General features: G+C 44.1%; 1 protein-coding gene across 1 annotated transcript in view; it reads left to right on the forward strand.

The window, feature by feature from the left end:
- The window catches only part of LOC138784164 (uncharacterized), a 29,121-nt gene that overhangs the window by 12,937 nt on the left and 5,183 nt on the right, over positions 1-11,001 (forward strand). The window contains exon 2 of the mRNA XM_069959676.1: positions 5,973-6,125. The gene's annotated coding sequence lies outside the window, so the exon portion shown is untranslated. The remainder of the gene's footprint in view (positions 1-5,972; positions 6,126-11,001) is intronic.

The raw sequence follows: 11,001 nt of genomic DNA on the forward strand, positions 1-11,001 counted from the left end.
AGTACTCCTAGGGTGCCCTTTGCCTCCACCGTCTGATACCAAACAGTATTACAAAAGTGTTTCATAACAGCTTCCCTCTCCTCCCGGGACATAACCTTTATGAGAAAAAATTTCTATTTTTTAATTTTTTGTGGAAACATCTTTGTTGCGGATTGCATCCAGCATTTCCCAATGAAGAGTTTCTTTAAAGGACAACTCCCAAGAAAAACTTTTTCCCAGTGACTGAAGCACATTACAAAGTTATATAACTGTGTAATGTGCTTCAATCACCTATCTGCCCCCCTTCCCTGTCTTTTCCCCCCTCCACGCCCCACCAGGAAGTGCACTAAACTCATACATACCTAATTACTGTCACCAGTTTCTTCTCTCAGCTCCTTCTTGTGATGATTAGTCATCAGCAGGGGGGCTGCTCTAGCTCCTGTTACACCAGCCTCCCCCTCCCCTGCCTTGTCAGGTGACTCAGCTTGCTCAGCTCCCATTGGCTGAGCAACTGCAAGCCATCTGAGTCCATGTCACTTGCTTATCTTCCCAGACTCCCGGCACATAGGCAGCTCTCCCCTCCCCTCATACTCTCTCCTGCTGCCGAGTGGACTCAGTGAGTGAATGAGTCATGTCACGAGGGAAGATAAGCAAGTCACATGGACTCAGATGGCTTGCAGTTGCTCAGCCAATGGAAGCTGAGCAAACTGAGTCACCTGACAAGGCAGGGGAGGGGGAGGCTGGTGTAACAGGAGCTAGAGCAGCCCTCTTGCTGATGACTCATCGCCACAAGAAGGAGCTGAGAGAAGAGCCTGGTGACAACAGTAATTAGGTATGTGTGAGTTTAGTGCACTTCCTAGTGGGGGTGGAGGGGGAAAAGACAGGGAAGGGGGGCAGATAGGTGATTGAAGCACATTACACAGTTATATAACTTTGTAATGTGCTTCAATTACTGGGAAAAAGTTTTTCATGGGAGTTGTCCTTTAAGCGAGGTTGTTAGCTCAGAAATAGTGGGAAGTGTGTCAGAGATCCAGTGGTTTAGTAAGCCTTTTAAGGCCAATAACAGAGTAAGATGAATACACTTTGAGGCTATAGGTTTTTCAGAGGGATCTCCATCCCCGGCCACCACAACATGAAAAACATAACTGAGTAGAGTTAGAGGTATTGATTCATTCAATGTATTCTGAATAAAGGTTTGTACTAATTGCCAGTATGTCTGAATTTGAGAACAAGACCAAACACAGTGTAATAAATCTGGGTTAGGTTCTTTACATTCTCTATCATGTCTCTGTTCTAGTTATAACTAATGTTGAGCGAGCGTGCTTTGATGCTGCTCGAATAACTGACAGCCGATCAATTGTTCCATGGTCAGTTATAGCTCCTGACAAAATCATTTTATTTTTTTGTTCTCATTTTTGTATATTTGTACAGGGTGTGCTTAAATGAAATATATAAAAATTAGAATGAAAAAATGGAATGCAAAACACATTACAACTGAGGTGGGTAATGCCTGCCTAAATTTTGTATATTTTGTTTAAAGTGTCACTGTCGTTTACAATTTTTTTTTGTAGAAATCAATAGTACAGGCGATTTTAAGAAACGTTGGCAACAGGGCAACAACGAGTTAATTTACAGCTATATCACCGGGCTATCTCCTCTGAAGTCAGCACTGACCTTTCTGACCTCTGAATAGGGCTTTCACACAGCTACCACTGTGCAATCCTTTGTTCTCTGCTCTCCGCTGGTGACTAATCTCCCTCCTCCCTCCTCCCCTCTCCATAAGTTACACAGGGCTCCACTGATGTAAAAGAGTTGTGATTTCCTGATAATGAGCAGTGGATGAGAGAGAGGAAGGAGGGGAACCTGGATAAAGTCTTTTTGAATGCAAATAATGGCATATTTGCCTAATAAACCCAATTACAAAGTTTCTTGAAATTGCCTGTAATATATATTTGCGCAAAAAAAACAACTGACAGTGACACTTTAACCCCTTCCCCCAATATGACGTCCAGGGACGTCATGAAAAGCAGTGGCAGAACGCATCATGACGTCCCTGGACGTCATGCCTTTTCTGCCTCCCCCCGCTCTCCCTATCTGAGATCGGGCAGCGGGAGAAGGCTGTGTAACCCTATCTGAGATCCCTATCTGAGATCCGCTCCCTCCCCTCCCCATGCGATCCGGCCCCCTCTCCCCATGCGATCCGGCCCCCTCCCCTCTCCATGCGATCCGCCTTCCCATCCATGCGATCCGGCCCCCCTCCCCGTGTGCCCCCACCTGCCCCCGATCGGCTTCCCATTCACTCAGATGTGCTCCCCCCCTTCGCTCCTGCTCCGGCTCCCCCATTCCCCGTCCCCCCCAGCTCCCTCTCCCTCCCCTGGCTCACCCCTGCCCGGATCCGGCTCTGGCTCCCTCCCGGTACTCAGCTTTGAATGAGCTGTCAGCTGTAAAGCTGACAGCTCATTCACTATATCATGAATTACAGCACACATCATGTGCTGTAATGCATGATATATATATATATATATATATATCTGCAAAAGTAGAAGAAAAAGAAAACACACACAAATACATTAATTAATTAATCAATTAATTAAAATTAATTAAATACATAAATAGTTTAAATAAATAAATAAATATACACATTCACCAACCCTACCTTTATAAACGACCCCCTATAAATAAGATACACATATTTGGTATCACCGCGTCCGTAATGACCCCATCTATTAACCTGTACATTAAATATACCACCCGATGAACGCCATTAACCCCTTCACGTCAGCAATCTGTATATATACGTTCCTATTGCACATGCCCCCGTGCAGTAGGAATGTATATATACGTTCCTGCTTTGACGGGGCTTTGTGATGAGAACGGGATCGCTGCAGGGATAGCAATCCCGCTCTCATCTGAGTGAAGCACCGGAGATAATGAGAATCAGCTGCGATCCCGCAGCTGACCTCCATTAACCCCTTAGTGAACGCCGAAACCACCACACGTCGCCACTGACCACCGCACCTTGCCTCTGACCACCGCACCTTGCCTCTGACCACTGCACCTTACCTCTAACCACCCCAAATTGCCAGTGACCCCCTTCAGATTGCCCGTAACCACGCCAGATTACAGGTACCCACCTCAGATTACCTATTAGCACTTCAGTTTATCCGTAACCACCCCAGATTGTCTGTAACCACCACAGATTGTCCGTTACCACCCCACGTTGCCTCTAACCACAGCAGGTTGCCTGTAACCACCCCAGATTGTCTGTAACCACAGCAGGTTGTCCGTATCCAACCCACGTTGCCTCTAACCACCCCAGGTTGCCATAACCACAGCAGGTTGCCCGTGACCACCCCATGTTGACCGTATCCACCCCAGATTACCCGTAACCACCCCAGATTACCCGTAACCACCTCAGACTGTCCGTAACCACCTCCAGATTACCCGGAACCACCCAAGACTGTCCGTAACCACCCCACATTACCTGTAATCTCATTTTTTTATTTTATTTCAGTAACTGCGCTATTCTAATAACTATTACTAGCTGCTGTTTTGCTCCAGCAAATTGGCGCTCCTTCCCTTCTGAGCCCTGCTGTGTGCCCATACAGTGGTTTATGCCCACATATGGGGTACCGTTGTACTCAGGAGAGCCTGCATTACAGATTTTGGGGTACATTTTTTCTCCTGTTCCTTGTGAAATTTAGAAATTTCAAACTAAACCAACATATTATTGGAAAAATTCAAGTTTTTCGTTTTTAATGGCCAATTTTGAATACTTTCCTCTAATACCTGTGGGGCCAAAATGCTCATCCTACCCCAAGATGAATTCTTTGAGGGGTGTACTTTCCGAAATGGGGTGACTTTTGGGGGGTTCTTTTCTGTACACATTACAGGGGCTCTGCAAACGCACCTGGTGCTCAGAAACTTCTTCAGAAAAATCTGCACGGAAAATGCTAATTGACACTCCTCCCCTCCTGAGCCCGGCTGTGTGCCCATACAGTGGTTTATACCCACATATGCAGTACCGTTCTACTCAGGAGAACCTGCGTTACAGATTTTGGGGTGAATTTTCTCTCCTGTTCCTCATGAAATTTCAAACTAAAGGAACAAATTATTGGACAAATTCGAGTTTTTCATTTTTACTGTCTACTTTTGAATACTTTCCTCTAATACCTGTGGGGTCAAAATGCTCACCACACCCCAAGATGAATTCTTTGACGGGTGCCCTTTCCAAAATGGGGTGACTTGTGGCGAGATGTTACTCTGCTGGCACTACAGAGGCACTGCAAACGCACCTGGCACTCAGAAACTTCTTCAGCAAAATCTGCATTGAAAAAGCTAATTGGCGCTCCCTTCCTTCTGAGCCCCGCTGTGTGCCCATCAAGTGATTTATACCAACATATGAGGTACCTTTTTACTCAGGAGAACCTGCGTTACAAATTTTGGGGTAATTTTTTTCTCTTGTTCCTCGTGAAATTGAGAAATTTCAAACTAAAGGAACAGATTATTGGAAAAAATTTGAGTTTTTCATTTTTACTGTCTAATTTTGAATACTTTCCTCTAACACTTGTGGGGTCAAAATGCTCATCCTACCCCAAGATGAATTCTTTGAGGGGTGTACTTTCCAAAACGGGGTGACTTATGGGGGGTTTTCTCTCTGCTGACACTACAGGGGCTCTGCAAATGCACCTGCCGCTCGGAAACTTCTTCAGCAAAATCTGCAATGGAAAAGCTAATTGGCACTCCCTTCCTTCTGAGCCCTGCTGTGTGCCCATACAGTGGTTTACGCCCACATATGGGGTACCGTAGTACTCAAGAGAACCTGCATTACAAATTTTGTGGTGCTTTTTCTCTCATGTTCCTTTTGAAAATGAGAAACTTTAATCTAAATGTATATATTATTGGAAAATTTTAATTTTTCATTTTTTTTTACGGCCTAATGGTGAATACTTTCCTCCAGCCCCTGTAGGGTTAAAATGCTCATTATACCCCTAGATAAATTCTTTAAGGTATCTAGTTTCCAAAATGGGGTCACTTATGGGGGTTTCCAGTATACAAACCTCCTAAATCAACTTAAAAAAAGAACTGGTCCCTAAAAATATCAGTTTTGGAAACTTTCACGAAAATGTGGTAATTTGCTGATAAATTTCTAAGCCCCGTAACATCCTAAAAAAGTAAAATATGTTTATGAAATGAAGCCAGAATAAAGAGGACATATCGGTAATGTGACTTAGTAACTAATTTATGTGATACGACTTTCTTTTTTTAGAAGCAGAGAATTTCAGAGTTAATAAAATGCAAATTTTTTCAATTTTTCATGATATTTTGATGTTTTTCACAAAAAACACACAAAGTAGTGACCAAATTTTGCCACTAATATAAAGTGCCATATGTGACGAAAAAACAATCTCAGAATTGCTAGCATACGTTAAAGCATCACTGAGCTATAAGAGCATAAAGTGAGACAGGTCAGATTTTGAAAAATGAGCCTGGTCTTTTAGGTGCAAATAGGCTTGGTCTTGAAGGGGTTAAATATCTCCTGAAGGGATAAAATATACAAAAATGAGAACAAAAAAGGGAAATTTAATTTCAATTAAAATTCCCTATGTTGACCGACACTCTCCGCTCTCAAGAGGCAGGCACCTGGTAAAATGCTCAAGTCTCGTTACTCGAGTCAAGCATTCGAGCATTGAAAAACAAGGACTCTAGTATTTTACTACTTACTCAACTTTAGTTATAACACTTTGATGTTTACTTCTTACAAACCACACCAGAAAAATATAGAAAGAAAGTACATAAAACAAGTATTAAGAATAATGCATTTACTGACAACAACTATCTCCTTCATTTCCTTATTGCTAGAAAATAGGAAGCGAAAAGTGTTAAAACATATAAGCCATTTAAACCAGTTGAATTATTTTATATGTATGTCATTCAGAAAAGTGGATGCATTCTACAGACACCATCTGAGCAGTTGTTTTATGTAATTACAGGCAATTGGGCAAAGTGCCTTTATGCTGTTGACAACTAAGTGCATTTGCTTTAGAAGAAGGGGCACTGCACACATGATATCCAAGCATCTGAGTATGGGAAGAACAATGAGTACAGTGCATGAGTAAAGGAAATATGCCCACTATCTGCCAATGGTAAAGTATTTGATATACCAACCTATTTTAAATTTCTATAGCTAAATTGCCATTATGTCACTTAATGATGTTGAACACCGCTCAGGCAAGGTGGCAGCCCCCATAACAATGTACAAAAATACATTTAACAAAATAAAAACAGATTAGAAAAAAATATGTTCTAGTTTCTGGCTGTAAAAAAAATAAAACAAATGCTAAATCTAGGTACATACATTCTCTTTAACGGCAAAGGAAAAGACCTAAGAAACTCAAATAGTAGAGATGAGCAAAACTTTTATCATACGTATTCATTCATACCAACACCTACTGCAAATGTTTTTGTGTGAAAAGTTTGTGTAAACAAGAGTTGTATTTGTTGTAAATGGTCCCTTTACTCATTATATAGACCAGTAAACATTAAAGGGTTTGAGGATGCATTCCTTTTTTTAAAAGTAGCCAGGCTCAGCTTAAAAAAAAGTTGTACTTACCTGATGATATCTCCTGCAATGTCTGGTCCCCAATGGTCTCCTGTTTTCCACCTCAACTTTGGAAAGTGGCTGTACAGCTACTCCAATGTGTTGAGTTAGAGACCGAGAAGTGATTAGCATTAGAGACCGAGAAGTGATTAGCATCAGAGACCAGGCACATCAGAACAGCAATGATGGAGGATTATGACAGGTGAGAATAACATTTCCGATATATGATGCAACATAACTGTAATTCTATACCTACGTGTATATTGTAATGGACTTGGCATGAACAAAATTATAGAAGTTATGAAGATTTTCAAATTCTATGCATCTAAGGACTGCGTTTTACATATATTCAAGAACACTGACATGTTTTTTTTTTTTTTTTTGTAAATCAGGCTTTTATTGAAAGGTATGTCACAATAACAAAGCAGACAAGGAACAAAGTAATAAAGTAGTAAAGTAATGGTAGACCAATCAGAGTCCAACAGATAATGGGTCCTCAGACAGCTAGCAGTCCAGGAGAGGAGAAGTTCGAGGTATTCGTCAAAGCAAGCAGTATGTTGGAACAATTCCGCCCACGCAGGACGGAAATGCGAGCTTTTGTGTCCACCATACAATTCAATAGCGTAACAGAATCGCCCGTCTAGGCGGTTAACTTGTTCGAAGCACAACTCCATAAGAGAGGAGAAAGAAAAGTACAGAGTAGGAGAGAAGAGGCAGATGGAGCACAATTCTAAACATAGAAACATAGAAACATAGAAGACTGTCGGCAGAAAAAGACCACTGGGTCCATCTAGTCCGCCCTTTTAGTATTTTCTTCCTTATTATCTTAGGATAGATATATGTCTATCCCAGGCGTGTTTAAATTCTGTTATTGTAGACTTACCAACCACCTCTGCTGGAAGTTTGTTCCAGGTATCTACTACTCTTTCAGTAAAATAATATTTTCTTACATTGCTTCTGATCTTTCCCCCAACTAACCTCTCACTGTGTCATCTTGTTCTTGAGCTCAGTTTTTTACTAAAAACACTCCCCTCTTGAACCTTATTTAGTCCCTTAACATACTTAAAGGTTTCAATCATGTCCCCCCTTTCCCTTCTTTCCTCCAGACTATACAGATTCAAATCTTTAAGTCTTTCCTGATATAGTTTATGCCTCACACCCTCCACCATTTTTGTAGCTCGTCTTTGGACCCGTTCTATATTTGATAGGGAGGATGAGGGAGGTGAGAGAAAGAAGAAAAGAGAAAGGAGGGAGGGGGGGGGGGGGGTCAGGGAGGGGGGGGGGGAACATGTAGGGGTAGGGGGGGCCATGACGTCCCCAGTGCAGGAGAGACAACCCCCAGTACCGGGGCCCGGGAGAGGGCTAACCCTCGTCCTGACAGCTCACGTGAGCCATCTCGCAAGGGAGGGGCTGGTTTTGAAGGTCACCCACGGGAGCCAAGTATGGTCCACTTTTTTACTGCGGCCGTGCTCCTCTGCCATCAAGGATTCCATTCGATAGAGGAAGTCCATCTCGGCTAGCCATTCAGCAATAGAAGGAGCTGCTGTGGACTTCCAGTGCCTAGGAATAACAGCTCTGGCAGCCGTCAGAAAATGACGAAGTAGGCCCTTCTTGGCCCGGGACCAAGGAGAGCAGGGCAAGAGCAGGGGAAGGGACCAACCTCTTGTCCGTGACCGTGGTATAGATTTCGAAGACTGCATTCCAGAAGGGGCGCAGGACAGGGCAGTCCCACCAAATGTGGAGCATAGATCCCACCCCTGTGGTGCAGCGCCAACATGTGTCGGGCACGTCCGGGTAGAACCTGTGAAGCAGCGAGGGACAACGGTACCATCGGGTGAGTATCTTAAAGTTCTTCTCCTGCGTGTGACAAGCCAGTGGCCATTTATGCGTCAGGGTGAAGATTTTCTGCAAGTCTGGCTCCGAGAATGTGACGCCTAGGTCTGTTTCCCAGGCCGAGATAAAGGCAAGAGCCGTATCAGCATCTTTAGCCATGAGAAGACGATACAGCTGGGAGACAACCCTCTCGGGCGGCGACGGTGACAGGAGCAAGGACTCCAAGTCAGTTTGTTCTACAGTGCGGACTCCTCCTGGGTAATGCAGGGTCAGATACTCTCTCAGCTGTGCATGCTCGAACCAGGATAGATTTTTCTCGGGGCAAAGTTGTTGCATAGCTGCTAGCGGTGGAAGAGTGGCATTAGCGCCCAAGACCTGGCCTATCCGGGCGCCCTCCGAGGCCGACCAAAGCAGAAAAGACTCCCTACCGCAAGCTGGAGGGAAAGCTGGGTCACCAAACAAGGGGCTCATGAGACCTGGGCGATGTGAGAGACTATATAACGGTAGGAGCCTGTCCCACACCGATAGGAACTGTCCAGTCAGCGGGGGAAAGGCAGAGATAGCAGGGCGGTCAACAGGAAGCACCCAAGGCAGAGACTTTAATGGGATCGGGGACAGGGCCCCCTCTAACCCCACCCATTGTTTGTCTGAGGCTCTGTGGAACCAGTCCACAAGGCGCAACAGCGTACATGCCTTACTGTAGATGGAGAAATCTGGCAATCCAGCGCCTCCCGAGTGCTTCGCACGCGTGAGCGTCTTGTATTTGATACGGGGTCTGACAGAGCCCCAGACAAATTTCCGGACAATGGTTTGTAATTGTTTAAAGAACGGGCCGGGTATGTGTATAGGAAGGGCCTGGAAGAGATATAAAAATCTGGGCAGGACATCCATTTTGATCACGTTGATTCTTCCGAACCAGGAGAGGAGGGAGCGATTATAATTAGAAAGGTCAGTCTTTGTTCGGGCCAGCAATGGGGAGAAATTTAGAGAGAACAGCAATGACAGATCCGTTGGAACCCAGATTCCCAGATATTTGAGGGCTTGCGATTGCCATTTAAATGAAAAGGCGTCCCTGAGCTGCCGTGACATAGGGGTCGGGAGGGAAATGTTTAAGGCCTCCGTTTTTGAATAGTTGACCTTAAAGTTGCTGACCTGGCCATAGAGCTCTAGTTCCCGCAGGACCGCTGGAAGGGTTGTGACAGGGTTAGATATATACAGCAGCAGGTCATCCGCGTAAAGTGCCGCCTTATAGTGGGAGCCATTCAGACGTATGCCCGCTATATCAGGAGAGGCCCGCAGTGCCACCGCCAAGTGTTCCATAACCAGGACATACAGCAGAGGAGAAAGCGGGCACCCCTGACGTGTCCCATTTGCAATTGTAAGGGGGGCAACACTGACATGTTTTAACTCTAAGGGGGGATTTATCACGCCAGAAAAGTTGTATTTATGGTGTAGAGGGGCCAGATGCAAATAAACTTATTTGCAAACACCTGTTTTGCAAATAAGTAAAAATCTGGCCCCTCTACAACCTTTGCACCAGAGGCTCTGGGTCTGCTAAAATTTATAATTTTTCACACTAAAAAATTATAAAGAAACCTATGCCAGTGCGCCTCTACATATATCTATGAAGCATCGACATGGCAGGGACATTTTTAAACCTGCCGCAAAAAAAAAACGATTTAATAAATGTCCCCCTAATTTTAAGAAATAAAATTCCACTAAAATTATTACACTTATAGTGAACAATTAAATTATTTGTATTAAATATATTGGTAGTATACAGTTAGGTGAATTATTAAACCTGATAACAATTCTAAATCCAATCATAATCATGTTTATAAAAGCAATATCAGGTGTATTATATGTGCTAGTGTTTGGAATGGGGAGAAATCCTGGGTTGTGTAGCTGTAAATCATCCCTGCAGAGCATGCTGACAGACAGAGATCTGTTACTAGTCATGGGCAGCTCCCTACCCAGATGACTAGTTGCCACACTTCTCCCAGCCTTGCATGCAAGAAAAAAACTGCTTTTTCCCTGATGTTAAGATACCGCTGCAGACATGGCTGGTAGATTTGGGGAGCTGCACCGTAGATCTTTACTGTGCAGCTGGTAACCATATCAGCACAATTGTGCTAATTGGTTCCCCTAAAAGGTGTTTTTCAGGCAAAAGATAGCTCAACAGTCACTGATCGGTGGCACCCTGCTGATCAGCTGTTCAGTGTCCACACTCCAAGGGGGTCTCCGCTTGCTGTGTAGTGGCAAGACCTAGTTACTGTAGCTCAGCTGCCGTTCACTTCAGCTGTTCCTTATGTAAATACTGAATGTAATATTCTCCCCTTAACTTTAGTTTTCAGGCTTATCATAACCAGCAGCAGCAGTTCAAAGGTTGGTGTAACCTCTTTCTTGTTGTGCTTTTCTGCTGTAAATTATTCCCCTGCAAGGTGTCAGTCTGCTCAGACCAGTGCACAGTCATAGCAATATGTCATGAAGCAGCAGAGAGGAGTAGGTACTTTCCTGTGATTGGCCAGACAAGTAAAGTAAATTAGGCTCCTGTGTGAGTACTGCTGGCCCAGCTGTAGCCCCACCCT

Source organism: Dendropsophus ebraccatus, chromosome 2 (genome assembly GCF_027789765.1).
Source record: "Dendropsophus ebraccatus isolate aDenEbr1 chromosome 2, aDenEbr1.pat, whole genome shotgun sequence".
In the NCBI taxonomy this organism is placed as follows: domain Eukaryota; kingdom Metazoa; phylum Chordata; class Amphibia; order Anura; family Hylidae; genus Dendropsophus; species Dendropsophus ebraccatus.